Genomic DNA, 17,529 nt, shown 5'->3' with positions numbered 1-17,529 from the left:
TCAGATGCTGCAGGAGCTTTCATGTGTCTGTTTTCTTACAACCTGCGATTGTTATTTCAGTTTCTGTCTGATGGGATCACATGATGCTCACTTACAAAATCTGACAAGGCGGCAACAAGATCTGATCTGAGAGGTTTACTGTGTGTGTGTGTGTGTGTGTGTGTGTGTGTGTGTGTGTGTGTGTGTGTGTGTGTGTGTGTGTGTGTGTGTGTGTGTGTGTGTGTGTGTGTCAGTTGTAGATTTTCCCAGCAGTGGCGGCAAAAACAACACAACACACAATATGACAGTCCTGTAGCCTTCAACAGGAGCAGGAGAAGCTCAGGTTGTGAGTTTGTCCTCGATCACGCTGCTCAATTTGTCAAACAGAGGAAGTTACCTGGATTTGCCGCAGTTCCACTTGTTGTCACCGTATCTTATCTAAAAAATGTCAAACTGTTGCCGTGAACTGTAAATTAAATCTTTCGCCGCCGTTAACACTCGGTTGAACCCAGACGTCTGTGCATCAAGTGGAAATAAAAACGTCTGTGTGTCTTTGTTTAGACGATCGTTGGGAGTCCTCCGCTGTCGCCGAGCGCCACAGATTTCATCGATTAGCCCGTCGACAGGGGCCTTTGTCTGAAGAGTCAGAGCCGTCCCCTGAAAGAGCGACTCACAGCGTGGAAAACTTCACAAAAACACACTGAAATGTCAGCGGTTCATTCTCAGTGTGAGCTCCAGGTACAGACACTGTGTGTGTGTTTATGCATTTTGGTGAGTGCAACGCAGGGCGGCGGCTTTAACGGCGCCAGAAAACGAGTCCTGACTGGCGGAGAGAGAGTGATTGAAATGGGCCTGAATAGGAAATGTTGTTGTTTGATAGCATGTGTCTCCAGTGTGTGCTATCTGTCACTAATCCATCACACCTATCGATCCTCGGAGACTGAAAGAGCAGTTGAGCACGGGAGGGAGGGAGAGAGACAAGCTGGGTAACGGTAAGAAAAAGAGGACGAGAGGGGTCGTCACTCACATTGTCTCTCACACACACACACACACCCACACACAGACACACACACTCACTCACACACACACAGTCGCTGAGGTCCTTCTGTCCTGTTCAGAGGTGTCTTTGTCTGCCATTCATCCGTCTACACCTATCGATCCTCAGCTGAAATATACGACTGTTTATTCACATTCAGGCCACAACAGCAGCTGGCTGAAAGATGTATTGATTTTGCATGGCTGTGTGTATCTGTATGTGTGTGTGTGTGTGTGGGTGGATACCGGGTGGTACGAGGGGGTGGGAAAGTACGTATTTTAGTTTGTGCTGGGCTCTTACTGTGATGTGTGGAGCAGCGGAAACAGGACACGGAAAATGTTTGATGCTTTAATAAGAATATTTTTGCTATTCTCTGTGGCTTTCACAGTTTCTTTCTCCCAGCAGTCATTTTTTTGTGGTTTATTAAATATACCACATTTGTCACCTCAAACTTTATAATCTTTTTGCTTTTGGGACGAAATAATAGATGAATCAACATAAAGAAGCTGAAAAATGTAAGGTATAGATGTGATATATTGTTTAAGACGTGGATCTTTGCTTTAAATAACCAGGTTAAACCACTCGAGCTTTGCATTTGCAAGAAATTGCTGAAAACAGATTAACGCAAATAACATGACTGACATTGAAGGAACTTCTTGTCCTCACTTCTTATAACTACAGTTAGAATATAACACAATGAAATGCACTTTGCTACTAACAGCCTGGGTAGTGCAGTGACCATGAATACTGTCAGTACAAGATCCAGACAGACACCATCATATCTCGTAGTGATCCTTTTGATCTGCAGACATTTCATCTGATGCTTCATATGTGAGTCAGTAGCGAGCGCATCTCGACCGAGGCCGAACAATGCTCCTCCTGATCGTCTACTTCTTAAAGCTCAATGATTTATTGGCTGTAAGAAAGAGGTTCTCGTGGAAACCTGTTCAAAAACACTGATCCCTTGTTGAAAAGCCAAAATCTCAAAGTCGGTTAAATCCCCAGAAACCAGGCACCACAGTGAACGATGTAAGAAGCTCTGGATGTGCAGGAAGCCGGCTGCAGCAGGAGGAGGAGGGAGGGGGGATCTGGGTCAGTGGTCAGTAGGCTGATAGACGCCTGCTGTGTCGAGGTCGGACACCCTCCATCTCTCCGTCTCTGTCTGTCCTCACCTTCACCTCCCTCCCTCCCTCTCTCCCCTGTGGGTCTTTTGTAAGGTTATTTCCGGCCTGGCGGAGCCTCTTGTTTCAGCGTGTTGACCTTTAAAAGTGAGTGATGGCAGCTCTTATTGTCTGTAAGGCAATAACTGTCCGGACACAGGTAATCTTCACTACACTCGTGTCAAATCGAGTTTCCTCGCACGAGGCCCTAGCGGCTTCCAGCGGCCGCGGTATCCACACACACACACACACACACACACACACACACACACACACACACACAGGAGGTCACCCACTGGAAACTCACAAGCTTGTACACAATCATAGTGCATTATCCACACACATACACACGTACGCTGCCCTACTAGAGAGCTCCACTCCATAACTATCAGAAGCACTCAAAGGCAGTGGGGAGCCGCACGGTGGAAAGGTCAGAAATCTCAGCACCTGCATGGAAAGGTTAAAGGCAGAGCTGGAAATAACCTCCCAGTGCAGGACACAGCAGCCGCCACCGCCGCCGCCGTGATTCATCATTTCCTCCTCCTTCACCTCACAAGCCTCAAAACACTATTGTCCCTGTGTGATCCGACCAGGAAGTTAGAGATCGAGCATTTGAATGGGATGGATAAATAAATTGACTCAAACTCTAGGTAGCAGGCAGCTTGTCACACGAGCTCCGGGACGGGGAAGACGAGGTGTTTACCGGCAGTTTTAAAGCACCTAAGTATGACAAGTGAAAGTGACGCTTCAGAGAGGGGACGGGGGGGAAATCCAATTCCACTGCACATACTAGAGACGCATTAAGTTGTCACATATAAACGTAATCCAGCCACATCACATGATACAAGATGTTCGCTTACAGCCGCTGGAAAAGGTCTCGGGGCTTAGAAATGTCAGATTTTATTTATTTTTATTTTAATGCAGGAGTACTTTGTTTGGTTGCTCGGTCAAAGAAACGACATTTGAACTTTACAAATGAGAAGAAACTGCTTTATTGAATGTATTTATTTTTTAAAATATTTTTCTCATTTTATAACTCTTAAGGGTTTTCACAGTGGAAGGCATATCAAGAATTTCATTGGACGGGGATTCTACTTACGACAATAAACGTTTTGAACTTGAACTTTCTAAAAATTGTAAATGTAGTTCTGGTGTTTTGCAGTTGTCGTGTACTCACTAGAGTAAACATTTTAGCATGTGTTTAAATAGAATGACAGGCTGATATTTATGATGCTTATTCTCGTGACTCTCAGACATTCTCAGAGAGTCTTTCAGTTGTTTATGCAAGTAGTTCTTTCCTTGTTTGGAAGGACCTTTGACCTAGAGAATGACCTCTGACCAGCAAATGGATGGAGGTGAAGGGAAGATCCTTGACCATTGTATTTTCATCTTCATGTACAAAACACGTCCTTATTAGGAGGCCTTAGGTGGGATGACATGTTACCTGAAGTCGTGGGTGGAACTAACCTCTCTATATAATGTGTGTGAGACCACAGTTTTCGAGACTTCACCATTTGGCTGTGTGATTTCTCCAAGTTCTAGAGCTTGCCTTGACCTGTACTACTTTGTGTAATAAACATTGTTATACTTGTAAGTACTGCGTCCGCGTTCCTTTCCTTCATCATCAACTTCTACAACAACACGGCGACCTCTCGGCTACCCAGAATACACTTCACAGTATTAGTATTTTACTCACTAATCTTTAGATGAAGTAACTATTCACCCTAAAATACCAGGTTCCACTTGCTCTATGCTCTTGTGTTCCTCATTGTAAAGTTAATATTTCTGTGGTTCTGACTTTGACTTTTACAAAATCATATCTGTAGTGTTTGCAGACATGGAAATTCACATAAATGTCGTCTTTATAAACAGTTTATTCCTTTTAACCACCGAGAAGCTTTCAGGGCAGATTAATAGAAAGGAGACGATGAATTCTTTTCATTTGCTGACGACAACATCAAGGTCGTGAGCGCTGCTTTCTCTGTGTTCACAATCGTCTTAATTGGAGAAGGTCAAAGTGGCAACACTGATTATACAAAACCATTATGTTCATCAGAGACACACATGCTTTTTGACTGGAGGAGTTTACAGTGTGACAAACAAAATGACGACTGAGATGAATCAGCTTTATTGTTCGAGAGTCTTGTGGAGACAGACAACAGCTCTTGATTGTATAGTTTCAAATAAACATTAAAAAGTAAACGTCAAATTATATCCTGTCGCAGTTTGTGAACTCACAAAACCTCCGTCGTTATCAAACCCTTCTGGCAAAAGTACAACCAAATATACGAAACTTAAATTAGGAAAATAAACTATCTTTATATAAACGAAGATACGCGTATTTCCGTGTTTGCTGATTTTACTGGCAGAACGATTTATTTAATTATAACTGAGCACTTTAAATACAAAGTACAACTTATAAGAAACCATATGGCTTCTTATAGAGCGATAAAAAGTTTGAGCTCCGGGAAGAACAGGCTCTTGAGAAAAAGGCCCCTGGTTGAATAAAAATAATAAATAAAAATAACAGCAGTAGGATCTTAAACAGATGGAGAATGAAAGGTTTCTCCTGCCAAACATAATTTGCTTCTTTTATTCCACAATCATTTTTCTCATAATATTTATCCCTTCCATCAATCCCCATCTACCTGGGACATAATGCAATGTGGCAGTTATTGCATTTTTTAAATCGAAACTCTTTACAGTGCAACATTTTGCCTCGGGGGGAATCAAACCTCTCGCGTCGGCAGTGTTTGGCGTCTTGCTCGAGTTCTCAACCTGTGTTTCTCTTCCTCTCTCGTACGTCTTGTTTCCCCCCCCCCCCACCTGCCGGCATATCTCTGTTAATCTCGCTGTTGAACTTATTTCACAGTCGGGCCTCCGACATGTCATCCTGACTGAGGAGGGGAAAACGAACGTGGCATCCGTTACGGAGAATCTGCCGAATCTCCGCTCTGACAAAACAATCTATACACTCGCACATCACCTTTCATTTACCTCAAGGTGTCAGCGCTCACTGTGTGTGGAATCACGGTGCCTGTTCTGATCAGTTCTGCTTACCAGACGTCTGCCGAGGTGTGGCGTGCCGCAGACGCTTCCAGACAATTTAATGGCTTCCCTCGCGTCCTATCTCTCAGTTACAACTTGATGCTTGAAGAATCCCTGATATGCATCTTTCTATTAATGTATTCACCCCCCTATTTAGCATGTTGTATTAATGAATCGGGTGCAAAGACTTGTCTAGGACCTGAATGGGTCCTGCAGACCCTGGTCTCTAGACCCTCCACTGGGGCCTTAAGATGCATGAAAAACACACAAGCACCAGTGACCACGAATAAGTCAAAATACCTGAAATGTAAGAATTGAAGTACTGAAACATAAAAGCTTTTGCAGAGCAGAGATTTTAGAGGTAAAAAGACTTCCCTGGAGCTTAATTTGGTCCCTGCGACTGAATCACGCTGAGTTCCTGCAAAGGTTCCAATTTCCTTTTGGATGCATGTCTGTGTAACTGAAGAATAAAAGAAATACCTTTTTAAAAGGGTAATAAGCTGTAATTAGTTTATTATTATTTATTCACAGCTAGAGCAACTAAAACTAACAGTGTTATGCAGAGTTGTTTGCATGAAGAAAATGTGTTAAAGCATTAAAGCATATTTTCTCTTTGCTTTGTTCCTTCTCTCACAGTTTTTTCCTAAACGATCGTTCAACCACAGCATCTTTACTCCAGTGCATTTTAGGATAGACTCTCTGTTTTATTGATGCGTTTTAAACCCAAGATGGATTCAACCCTCAGTCAAGTGTGAGAACTCTTTCTACTCCTCAAACCTGAGCGCCGCCTGAAATCCTTCAAGAGTGTGAACAATCAATCCGCGGGATTGGTATCAGCCGCCCTCCTCCTCCGATAGCGACTGTAATGAAACACAAGCCCAGGGCATTTGAAAGCATTGCTGAAGAACAAACTGTGTACCCATCACGAGGCTTGATGCAAAACTGGAAAACGTTCTCTGCTGAGCTAATGATCGCAGTTGATGGTTCAGCCTCGAATTCTCACGCCCGCTTTTCCAACCACTGTTGGTTTGTGAATGACACAAGAAAAGAACTGGGAATCGATCGCGATGTTAAGAAACAAGTTCAAGGGAGTGTTGAAGCAAATGTGAGAACTTTTCCTTTCATACTGACGCGTCTGGAAAAAGGAAGTTGCACCTTTAAGAGCCGTAGAGGTGACGAACTCTTGTCAGTCCGTCTTTCACTCTGAACTTCATAAAGCGCACACATACCTACGAGCACACGGTGCATTCAAAAAAGGTCATGGATCGGGGCCGGAGACATTGCACAGATCTCTCTGCCTGCTGTATTCAAAGTGCCCAGCTGCCCCTAAGGTAACCGGAAGCAAGGACCAGTGTTCAGCCGACATGCTGCAGATACCGGGTGTTAACAGGGACCTACGCTTTTCGCTTTCATCATCATTTTCAAAACAGAATAGTTGTAACTATACTTTCATGTGTCGGGAAGAACAAACCTCAGAAACGCGTCCTGCCAGCACGGCTGTGAGGAATCTGCTCAATTAATATGCAACATACTGCAAGGACAACAGTGATCAATCTCAAGACCACCGGTGCTTTGTGCTTGACAAACCGGCTGCAGAAGGTTTACACCACGGGAGTTCCAGCAGCCGAGTCCACACCCGTCCCCAGTTCACAGCCAATAAAGCAAACGGCGGCGTTTGTCAACCCCCACACGGCCGGCCCTGCACGCCGCGTGACGCCTCGCCTGCCTGCTCGGCCGACAAACTCAGGCCTTTGCACGATGGAAGTTCAAAGCGGGATTATTAAATTAGAGAGAAGACAGAGAGACGGAAAGAAACTGACACAGACATCAGAGAGAGACGAGGCCGTGTGAGGGGGAGGACGCAGCCGAGTGGACGTGATGCCAACTTCTGTGCTGTGGAGAAAAAAGAATCAGTCGCCATTTCCTTGCCCACACACAAACCCTCCTACCTTTGTGATGTATCTGCCATGATGGGAAGAAAAAACACCAGAAGACACAGAGAAGCTTTTTAATCTTCTCTGACTGTTGGTTTGATAAAAGCCGGTGCCTTTGTGGCCTTTGCATGGCTCTGCAATAACCGGGCTCATCCGGAGCGAGCTTGTTTTTGTCTTTGAGGAAAAGAGCGACAGCGACAGCCAGATCCTGATGATTTCACAAGTTCTAACAGTAACATCTGTTTTCACAGGGATTGGCTATCGGCTCTGCTGTGTAATGAGAGAAGTTAAAGTCTATTTATCATGCAATCCATTTAGCTGTAGCTTTGATTAGAGGGGCCTGATGGAAGTGGGATTTACTCTGCACACATTAAAGCAAAGGTAAGCACAGCCCATTAGGCCACAGGCCTCTCAACACAACCCGGTCCCACAGCAAATGTGTCATTAGCTCTGGTGCAGATTCAAAGAAGCTGTGAGTCAAGTCAAATAGCAGCTGAATGAATGGATTTGAAACTGATGCTTCGAAAAGAGTCGTGCAGATTCGCCGAAACTGCAAGTGGGTATTTGACGTCTGCAGCTTTTGTGGTCATCGTCATCCGTGAGCTTAAAAAATGGCATTTTCTAAATGAGACTTCACATCTTGAACCAAACGTAGGACATGTAGCACACTTTTGTTTTGGGGCTGGCTTGATCTCATGTGGATGTGGATCATCGTGTCTGTCGAACTCTTCGACTGCGAGCAGGAGAGTAGCAGGTTGAGTTTGAAGGCCAAAAATAGCCGGTGACATGTTCTGGCTTCTTTTCAAGCAAGTTGCAGGGGTTTCTTTATGAACACAGTGTATATGTTGCTGTGATGAAAGTGGCAGGAGGAAACTTTTTAACGTAACAAACACGGTAGAGTGTCGCCAACGTTGTAGAAAGAGTCGTGTTCTGCAAAGAGGCGACGAGTGAAGGTTCCAATATCAGTAGGTTGTCAGTGGAATTTTTGTTTTGAGTATAATCAAGTATTCAACCTCCTCTGCTGGGGTTTGAGGGACAACTTGAATACTTTCTAACAAATTGCCTGTTATGTCGACTAGGTTTTTGGAACTCAAAAACTGGGAATAACAATATTCTTTTCGATTTGTCAACAAATAAAATGTCCAGCATTGGCTGCCAACTTGTTTACTTGTAGAGTTTCCCCTGTGCAACTTTTTAACTTAGTAGCAGCAGAGGTAAATGATGTTGCCCTGGACGGTTCCCCTGTGTAAAAGTGTTGCCGAATGCATGTCTCATCTCTGAGGTCTAATGGCTGCCGGAGCTACCAAGGTCTGCTTGCCCTGCTTTGTCATTGACTTTGATTTGATTGCTCTCCGCTGATAAAAGCCGGTGCACAGCCAAATTCACACACTAAGTATAAGTGCGTGGAGTAATGTGCTGAGATCTGAGTTCATTTGAACGGAGCTTTTACCTCAAGCAGCTTGCAGGGAAAAAAAAGAATCAAAGGATATGATTGCAGGAAGTGGCATCTGAAGCAGGATGAGAGGGAGTCCAGCGGAGGAAGGAGGTATTATCTAAATGAGCCATCATCTTTAGCCTTCATGAAGAAACTGGGGGAGAAGAGGTGAAGCCTCCAAGTTCACCGACCAAGAACTTAACTTTGTGATATTTGACTTTGTACCCGGTGAAATTTCCCGAAAAGGAGAGGCCTGTTTGTGTGAGCCAGTTTTGAACTTAAAGGGAAGAGGGGGGGGGCAGAGTTTGATGAGGACGCCTGATGTCATCCCTGCGTTTGTGTCCAGTTGAGAAGGCACAGCAGGAACAAAGGCCAAACCGAGATGTGTCCTTAAGACCACGGTGAACCGCAGAGGGAAACTAAATCCAAATGGCAGCCGGGGGGGAAGAGGAAACCAGAGAATGAGAATCCTGCTGCAAATGTACAAACAAACAAACTAACCAACCATTCAACAAACGGACAGGGCAGAAAGTAGAACCTCCTCAGTGAAGGGAAAAACATTTTCTATCATACGGGTCAAAAACATCCTAGTCATCTATTTTAAAAAGTAAAGAACCGGCAAAAGATTTAATTCCTGATCCGACACCGATCTCCAGAGGAATGACCTGAACCTGTTTTGTGGAAGGCAGATGTGAAAGGCAGCTTAGACGGGCGGAGATATTTTTTGAAACACACGTCTAAAAAAGACCTGATCCATGTTGTGGACATCTATAATAAGAAGCTTTTGAATTTCCAATTAAAAAAGAGCCCAGTTTACTTTAGATAATCCTCAAGATTTTGTGTTTTTGTGTGCACTGTGCCAGTGAGTTGTGTATCCAGAATTCTGTGGACATCATGCTTGAAAGTTTGAATCTAAATGACTTTTTGAATGAGTGTTTGCTTTTAAGTGAATAAGCTTCTTTTTTAAGACATTTAAAACTTAATCCTTCAACGATCCCGGCACCGAACGGAACATTTGATTCACCTCAGGTATCTTTTGACACTCAGAAAAAAATCTGCCCAGCCTTTTCAGCTTTTTTCTTCTATTCGAGGTGATTCGAACTGATTCTTTCGACTCCGCAGCAAACACCGTTGATCTGAAGCAGGATTTCTTCTCCTGCTCCAGACGATTTAGAATGTGTAGCGGCGCGCGTGGCGAAGGGAAAGAAGCTCCGTTTGACCTCGTCCATTAGGCAGATGGCAAAGGAGAGACGGAGAGAGAGCGCTTTCCTCTGTCGGCGAGTCCATAACAAGCAGAAACGAGTATCCCAGGGCCCTCCAGCCTCGACTCCCCCCCCCACCTCCTCCACCCTCCTGTACTCCCCTCTCTGTGTCTGTTAATGGATATTTAAAGGGTATGTCAGAGATCAGGAAATAAAGTGTGTTGAGGGGTCAGACGAGACACGTATTATTCCGTTCTCCCCCCCTGAGGAAACACAGAATGAAACATGCATTAAACACATCTCTCTCAATGCCGAAGCCCAGCCCCCCACCCCACCCACCCAGTCGCCGCTGCAGCCACCCTCCTTCCATGCACTCCACTCCTCCACTACCACCACCACCACCCCTGATATCTTATGGAATTAAAGCGGTGACAGGTTATAATAATCCAATTTCAGAGACAATCGCGCCGAGCACCTTGCAGCGCACCGCCAAACCCAGATCGGAATTGAATATGCACTCAGTGGATTAAATTACGCAGGGAAGAAATAATTACGGGCTGCATTGGGAAATATCTTTTTGTGTTGTTGTGAGTGCCGTACTGTATTGTGTACAGTGCTCACTCCGGTGCACTCCGCGAGAGATATCCAATCCGAGGTTGTCGGCAGCAAGAACCCGAGGTGGGAGGCGGCGGCGTCGGCAATGGGTGATGGTTGTTATTGTGTTATTGTGTTATTGTACACTCTGTCTCGTAGCGCAATATCTGTTCTCAAAATAATGTCACCCTCTAATGAAGTAAGGCCCCTTTTATTATTTATCATTTCCTGCCTCAGCCAAGAACCGTGTGGCGCCCGTATGCCTCGGAGATGTTTTTTAAAAAGGCCTCTTTAAATGAACACATTTGAATTGTAATGTGATTTTTTATTTTTTTTTCTCTCTTCCCCAACAAGAAAGAAATAATGCATTTTCTCTGAGGCGGATGTTTGGTTTTCGAGATGTGAAAGCAAACAGCAGCGGGGGGTTGGTTTTTGGTTTGTTTGGTTTGAACCAGCTGCTTTGTTCCTCACACAGAACCGGCGCCCTCGCCCCTCGTGACACCTTTTACTCCTCGACCGCGGCTAAATTATGTCATTTTTAGTTTTTAATGCAACATGAGGGCAGTGTAATTTTACCTCCACCGAGAAGAACACAGTTTTATCAGATATAAGCAAAAAAATATCTTTATAAGACTTGGAAGGATGAGGCATGGGTCGGGAGAGAACCCATTAAATTCAGGATTTGGGTAAAAGGGCCATTTTTGTGTTTTGTACACAAGAACAACTGGATGAATTAACACAAAATGTGTTGGAAGAGTGTGTGGTGTGGCTCAGGGAACAACCCAATAAAACATCCTGCAGTATCTTGTATCTGGATGAATCTGGCATATTTAGATGAGTATATACGAGTGTGTGTGCGATTTGCTGCGGGTTCAAATCCAGATCTAGTTAATTTCACTGGTTCCATGAGGGGACGCCTCGGCCTTGGTGGAGCTATATGCATTATTCTCCATTCAACGTTCATACAATATTTAAATCAATTCCAGACTCTGGCAATTAATCTCTCGAGTACTTTCCCCTCGGCGTCTCGGTCAGAGTAACATCTTTCCTCGTTCAGGTTGTTATGAGGGTCGATCTCCATGTGTCTCACGCTTCCTTTAAGCTAAATGGCACTTTGGCCGAGTGTCGGCAGTGTTTGTGGAGATGCTCGTGGCCACTTATTATGAACTCAAGGCCTCGTTTGACATATGTAATGAATGCAGGGAAATTAAGATGGTAAAGGCAGGAAAGTGGTAACCATGTCAACTGTAGAGAGACGGAATGGAAGGAAAATTACTGATGCACACACACACAGTGAAATCATTTATTATTGCTATTAGATGTGGAACATTACCGTTATTATTATACACAAGCACCACGATCTACTTAGTAACACAAGTTGGTAAAAAGATGTCGAGAGGTGCGTGAGATAAATACAGAGGAACTTTGTAGAGCTGGAATAGATTTGAAATTAACAAATTGAAAGACTTTGCATAATATACGGCAAACAGAATAAGTAACCGCTTCAGATCACATTGATTTACAAGCTTTCACTTTCCTCCCGTGTACGTTTCTCACACACAAACCAAAACGGAATCACACGTCAGACGCGGTCCTCTTCACCGCCATCGTCCGTGTTTTCCAAATCAAATTCAAATGACGTTCCACATCTGGAAATCCTGCCAACTTTGGTTGATGTTGAGTTTGTCAAGGAGTTTGTGATTATTAGAGTTATTTTACATTTTACCATGAATCATTGTAGTAAGCATGGAAATCCGTTGTTGTGGGAGCTTTGAAAATCAGATGAAGTCTCGTGGAGAAGCTGAGGGAGAAGAAGGAGAAAGTGAAGTCTGCACCTGAGAGACGAGTTGTCGGAGGATAAATGAATAACAGGAGGGGAGGTGCAGGGAAAGAGAAAGCAGGAGGTAACGTATGAATAAAGGAGGTGGAGGATTGGGGGGGGGTTACTGACCCAGTCACCCCCTCCCCCCCTCAACTACCTGCCTGCTGCTGATTCTTATATCAGCTGCAGACCCTGGAGATGTCTCCCTCCACCTCCATCCATCACACCCCACTGTCAGCCCCACAAACGCACATAATTGTGAGTACACAGATACAGCCATGCATCACCGCATGGGCCAAAGATGCAAGGGGCTTCACTCGGCGGCGGCTGGAGGAAAAGAGATGTCTTGTCTGCCGTCGTGCACAGGAAGCGAGACACGGATGCATGAAAGCCATTTGTTCTGGCTGAATAAATAGAAAAAAATATACGCTCAGCAGCCCGGATCACTCTGCAACCTGTTTCCTTAGCTGCCTGATTCTTTTGTTTATTTATTTATCTGGAGCCAATTACAGTTCGGCTAATGTTGGTCAATACTTAACCGTTGAGCTGGGCTTTGATTGGATGCATGAACTTTCCTAAATGAGGAGGTTTCTTCCTGTTTTCTTCAATTTGCTGCTGCCGCTCGGCGTACACACAGTATCCCTTTCATTTTATTGATGTGTTTGTCGATCTCTGTCATCTAATTATTTCCCTGCTCCGTGTCTCCTGCTCCTCTCTCGGCTGCAGAAGGCGTCTCTTTGATTGCCCGGGCATCGCTGTGCTTGCCAGAGATAATAACACCCACCGACTCCCCCCCCCATCTCCCTTCCCCCGAGTTGATCCAAATTATTGCTCTCCGGTTCGTCCACACTTCGCATATTTTTGGCGCCACAAAGGAAGGAAGCAGGGACTTTAAAAAGACAGGTGCATTAAACGATCCCTGTGTGTGAAGCTCACCATCCAGCCAAGAGGGGAAGACAGGAATGACCATCATAAATATGATTTTGATTTTCTAACCAGGCGAAACAACAAAGTTACGGCGAGAACATTAGCCGCATTGATCCCGTCTGGTCGATGGAATAAAGCAGCCGGTGACCTTTCCCTCATTTGGAGGCATAAAATTCCTTGTTGAAAGTCTCCGAGGGCTCCGGCTGAAAGCATTAACACAAATTACCCGCCGCCATTAAAGGCCGGCATCAATTCCACCCAGCGCCATCATTACCAAACGGCCGATAAAACGCTGGAAAAGCCATCGTCCTGTTACTCAGGCGCGTGAAACAGGAACATGTGCAGACACACGACACACGGAGCCCTGGAGACGGCAGCCGAGCCCATTACACACAGGCTGATTTACAGCTGGGCGGCCGGCAGCCAGGGCCATCAAGCCACCGGCTCACCAGCCTGTCGTGACAGTGCAACTAATTGAGCTCAGATATATCTGCCCTCCACCACCTCCTCCCCCCCCGACCGGGCCCTGAAAGGCTGATGACATGACCACCTGCACAACACTGCACATATTTTTACAGCTCGAGCAGAAAAAACACCACAGGGGGGCACAGGCACCACAAGGTTTTATCATGTGGACATGATAAATTACGGCCATGTTTGATCCCCTCATGTTCCTGGTCTTACAGATATACCATTTTACTTTCATTTTTCTATTTACAATAATATTGTTCTGATTGTAACATCTTTAAAAAGGCTGAAAACACAATGACAACACAGAAGGAAAATGATGAAATCAACCATAAGAGGTGGTTCAGCAGAGATAGTGACAACATTGTGCACTTACTGGTCGTTCAGATGAATTTAATCACTTTGTCTTCTCATGTCCTTTCATCAATAAAATAACTAATAACAATTTAAAATGTGTGTCCATGTCCCGTCTGCTAACATGGAGAAGTTGGGGTTTATCCTCTTTATAAAGAGTCTATAGTTTAATTAATCAGCTTCTAAAGAATTAAAAATGCTTCATTCATTGAACCCTGTACTCAGGCAAATTAAATCTCGATATAACACAGCAAACTTATTGTTAACATCAAACTTTGAGAACACTTTCTGTCCCTCATAATGTAACAGTTAATAAAGTACACACTCGTCAGTGAGTTTCCGCCCACGCACAAATCAGAAACCCCCACGTCCGCTGCATCTCGTCACTCGGCTCTGAGCTTCAAACAAACTCTGAATCAGTGTCATTAAATCAGGTCTATTCTGAGTAGATAATAAAGCGTCTGTCACCTTGCGTGTGCTCTGATGAACCTTTAATATCATTAGAACTGTGACACCGCGATTGAATGGAGAGGATGAATAACAGCACAACCGTGAACACGTAACAAAAAAAGGCCCTTTTAAGTAATAATTACAGTTTTGAAAACTTCAAAATTTACCTCTTGTAATTTTAAAAGAAATAAAAAGATGAGTGATGACTTTTTTCAAACATCCAGAGGAAGGTGGTGGATTCGTTATCTCTGAGCCTCTGAACCGTCTCCAGCCCCCCCGAGAGCACCGGGAGGAAAGTGTGTCAGCCGGCAGCTTCCTATCATGTTGAATAATTTCTGGGCAGCAAAGTCCTCGGGTTTTGAAAAATTTACAGCATGAAATCACGCTGCTCGCGGAGGCACGTGCAGCTTTAACATGCTTCTCGATCTCGCAACCTGTTTATTATGGGATGTGACTTGTGGATGGTTGTGAGTCCACGTTTCATTCCCTCACAACGACAGGTGGACGACAGGTTACTCACAGGCCGAGTCGCGTCAAATCAACGTCTGTGTTTAAAGTGCACGAAACAGACTTTGGCGTTTGTTTTGCACGCAGCATCCCGGAGCTGTAATTATTCACAAAGGAACAGACCCATCTGCTGCCGCTCTGTTGGTAAGAGAAGGATTAGACAACAGTTGGACGGAGCGATGATGGGACACAGCGCTGAGATTAGAGGTCTAGAAGCAGGACTGCAGTGGGATGCTTTACTACACCTGCTGTCTGGAACAGGTTTAGGTTTGAGCCGAGGTCCTGGGGGCAAGAAACGGAGAAAAACAAGTTTGAAATCATAAAATCATATCTAAAGAAATGTATTAACACCCTAGTTTAAGTGCTGCTTGTTCCTGATATATAATTAACGCACTGCCTTAGTCTCCGAGTGGCAGGATTGCTTTTGTTCAATTCCCACACAAATCCCCTCACTTTAGTGCTTCTAGATTGGCTTTATTGAACAGAACAAACATGCTGGGAGTGATTTGTGTTCTCTTCAGGTTTCTCCCTTGTTCCACATTTAGCACGTTGACAGAAAAGCTGTAGCTCGACTTGTTGTAATGTAAAGAACCTCTCAACCTGCTTTGTGCTGTAGAGGGATTTCCATTTGTGTCACTCTGGGCACTTTCGTCAGAACCTACGACATTCAATGTGAAATGGACTTAGGATGATGATATAATTGGGTTGGTAGGTAAATATAATGTGTATTTTTAAATGTACAAGTTCATGTTTTATTGAAATGCTCCATAATAACGTCGTAAACACTTGAGCGGGTGCAGAACGTGTGCGTCACAATCACTTTAAGAAACACAAAGTCCCGTCAGGATCAAACCAAATATGAGAGAAAGTGATTCATTCTGCATTGGAGCGTTTTGAATAATAAAAACCAAGTCGGCAAGCGGTCTCATTGTTAATCTGGCTTCCCGATAACAACTCTCTGTTTCACACAGAACTCAACCTGTGACTCTTGGAAAGGATTTCATGGCCAGCTGTCGGCACAGGCACCAGACAACACACACACACACACACACACACACACACACACACACACACACACACACACACACACTCACACACAGACACACAATGGGCTGACACACACCCAGAGACAGAGACAAAGATGTGAGGCAGGGAAGCAATCCATGCTGGACTGTTCTGTGCACAAAGCTTTGTGTGTTCTGCCGCTTTCACCTTTATCCGACGGCCCATCCTCCCTCTCCGTGGCCGTCCAGCCTCTCGTCCTGGACGCCTGCCCTTGGCCCCGAAAGGCATGGTGGGGGAAATCGAGAGGCTTCCAAGATTCCCACGACGGCCGTGTGGAGAAGCTTCTGAGATAATCAGACAGCAGGAAGCAGGGACAGCTCGGAGCCCTGGACGACATATACGAAGGAGTGGCGACGTGTAGCTGTTTGTGTGAGAGAGTTTGTGTAAGAATAATTCCGAGGAGCTGGCATCGGGAACGTGAGTCCGCTGCCAGACTCACTCCATATGTCCATCCCAGTCTGTCTGGGCTCACCAGCGTCCAGCACTGACAGGCTAAAAGGCATTACTGGCTATTTAACTGACCGTTACAGCAGGGATCAGAGGAGTAGATGGAATGGAAGTGACGGCACTTGAGTGAGGCCCCGACTGTCCTTTAGGAACAGTTACAGTAAGTGGAAGGGATCCGATTATTCTGACGCTCACTCGGCCCAACACACCCTGTGATAGTCAATGTGTTTGCACTGCATCTTTTAGTGTGTAGATGTACACACACTTTCAGGGGAGAACTTCAAATTCTCACGTAGACAACCATTAGCCCCACGAGCGTAATTATTCTATTCTTCTAATCTAACTTGGAGCTTATAGATTTTATGTATTTGTATCCTGTTAATTAAAAGCCTATGGGTGTATGATCTGCATGGAACCTGTGCAGAAGTATAGACCAGGCTTTGCATTCATGGTGTGGATCCATGGTTTTCCTTTACTCCAGGGAAATATCTCAACATCCACTGGTTATGAAATTCATGGCTCTTGTCCTCTGGCTGGTTTTCCATGAAATGTGGCGCAGACATCATTTCCTCCTCGAGATGAATCATAATCACTTTGGTAAAATCCCTTTTACTTTTCATCTAATGGGATCTTTGGTTTAGAAATTTTACTTCCTCCAAAACACAAACGACCTTCCTCCGCTCAGCTTTGTGCAAATGTTGGCTTAATAACGAGCTAAAGCGAGAGTGTGGACACAGTAAACATTACGGTTTAGGTTTGTTAGCTGTGTGACATTAGCACGTAGCTAATGGTGCGATTAGGTAAAGCCTGAAGTGGCCGCTAACTGGCTCAAGACTCTAAGTCCCGTTCCATCTTATGCAATTAATTCTGATCACAAGTGGATTACGTTGAAATGAAAGACGGAGTTGGTTGAAAGCTTTTTTTTAATGTTTCCAATTTGTTTCACACTCGGTGGATAGAATTGGACAAAGGAATAAAAATAAGTCAAAGAGAAGGAGATGTGGATAAGGATGAGAAAGATAAATTGATAAAAAATAAAGGGATAACAAATGTCAGGATTGTATTTTTCTTTTTTCGACATCACCTCATTGGCTCGCTGAA

Source organism: Limanda limanda, chromosome 1 (genome assembly GCF_963576545.1).
Source record: "Limanda limanda chromosome 1, fLimLim1.1, whole genome shotgun sequence".
Taxonomy (NCBI): domain Eukaryota; kingdom Metazoa; phylum Chordata; class Actinopteri; order Pleuronectiformes; family Pleuronectidae; genus Limanda; species Limanda limanda.
This window is presented reverse-complemented; position numbering follows the sequence as displayed.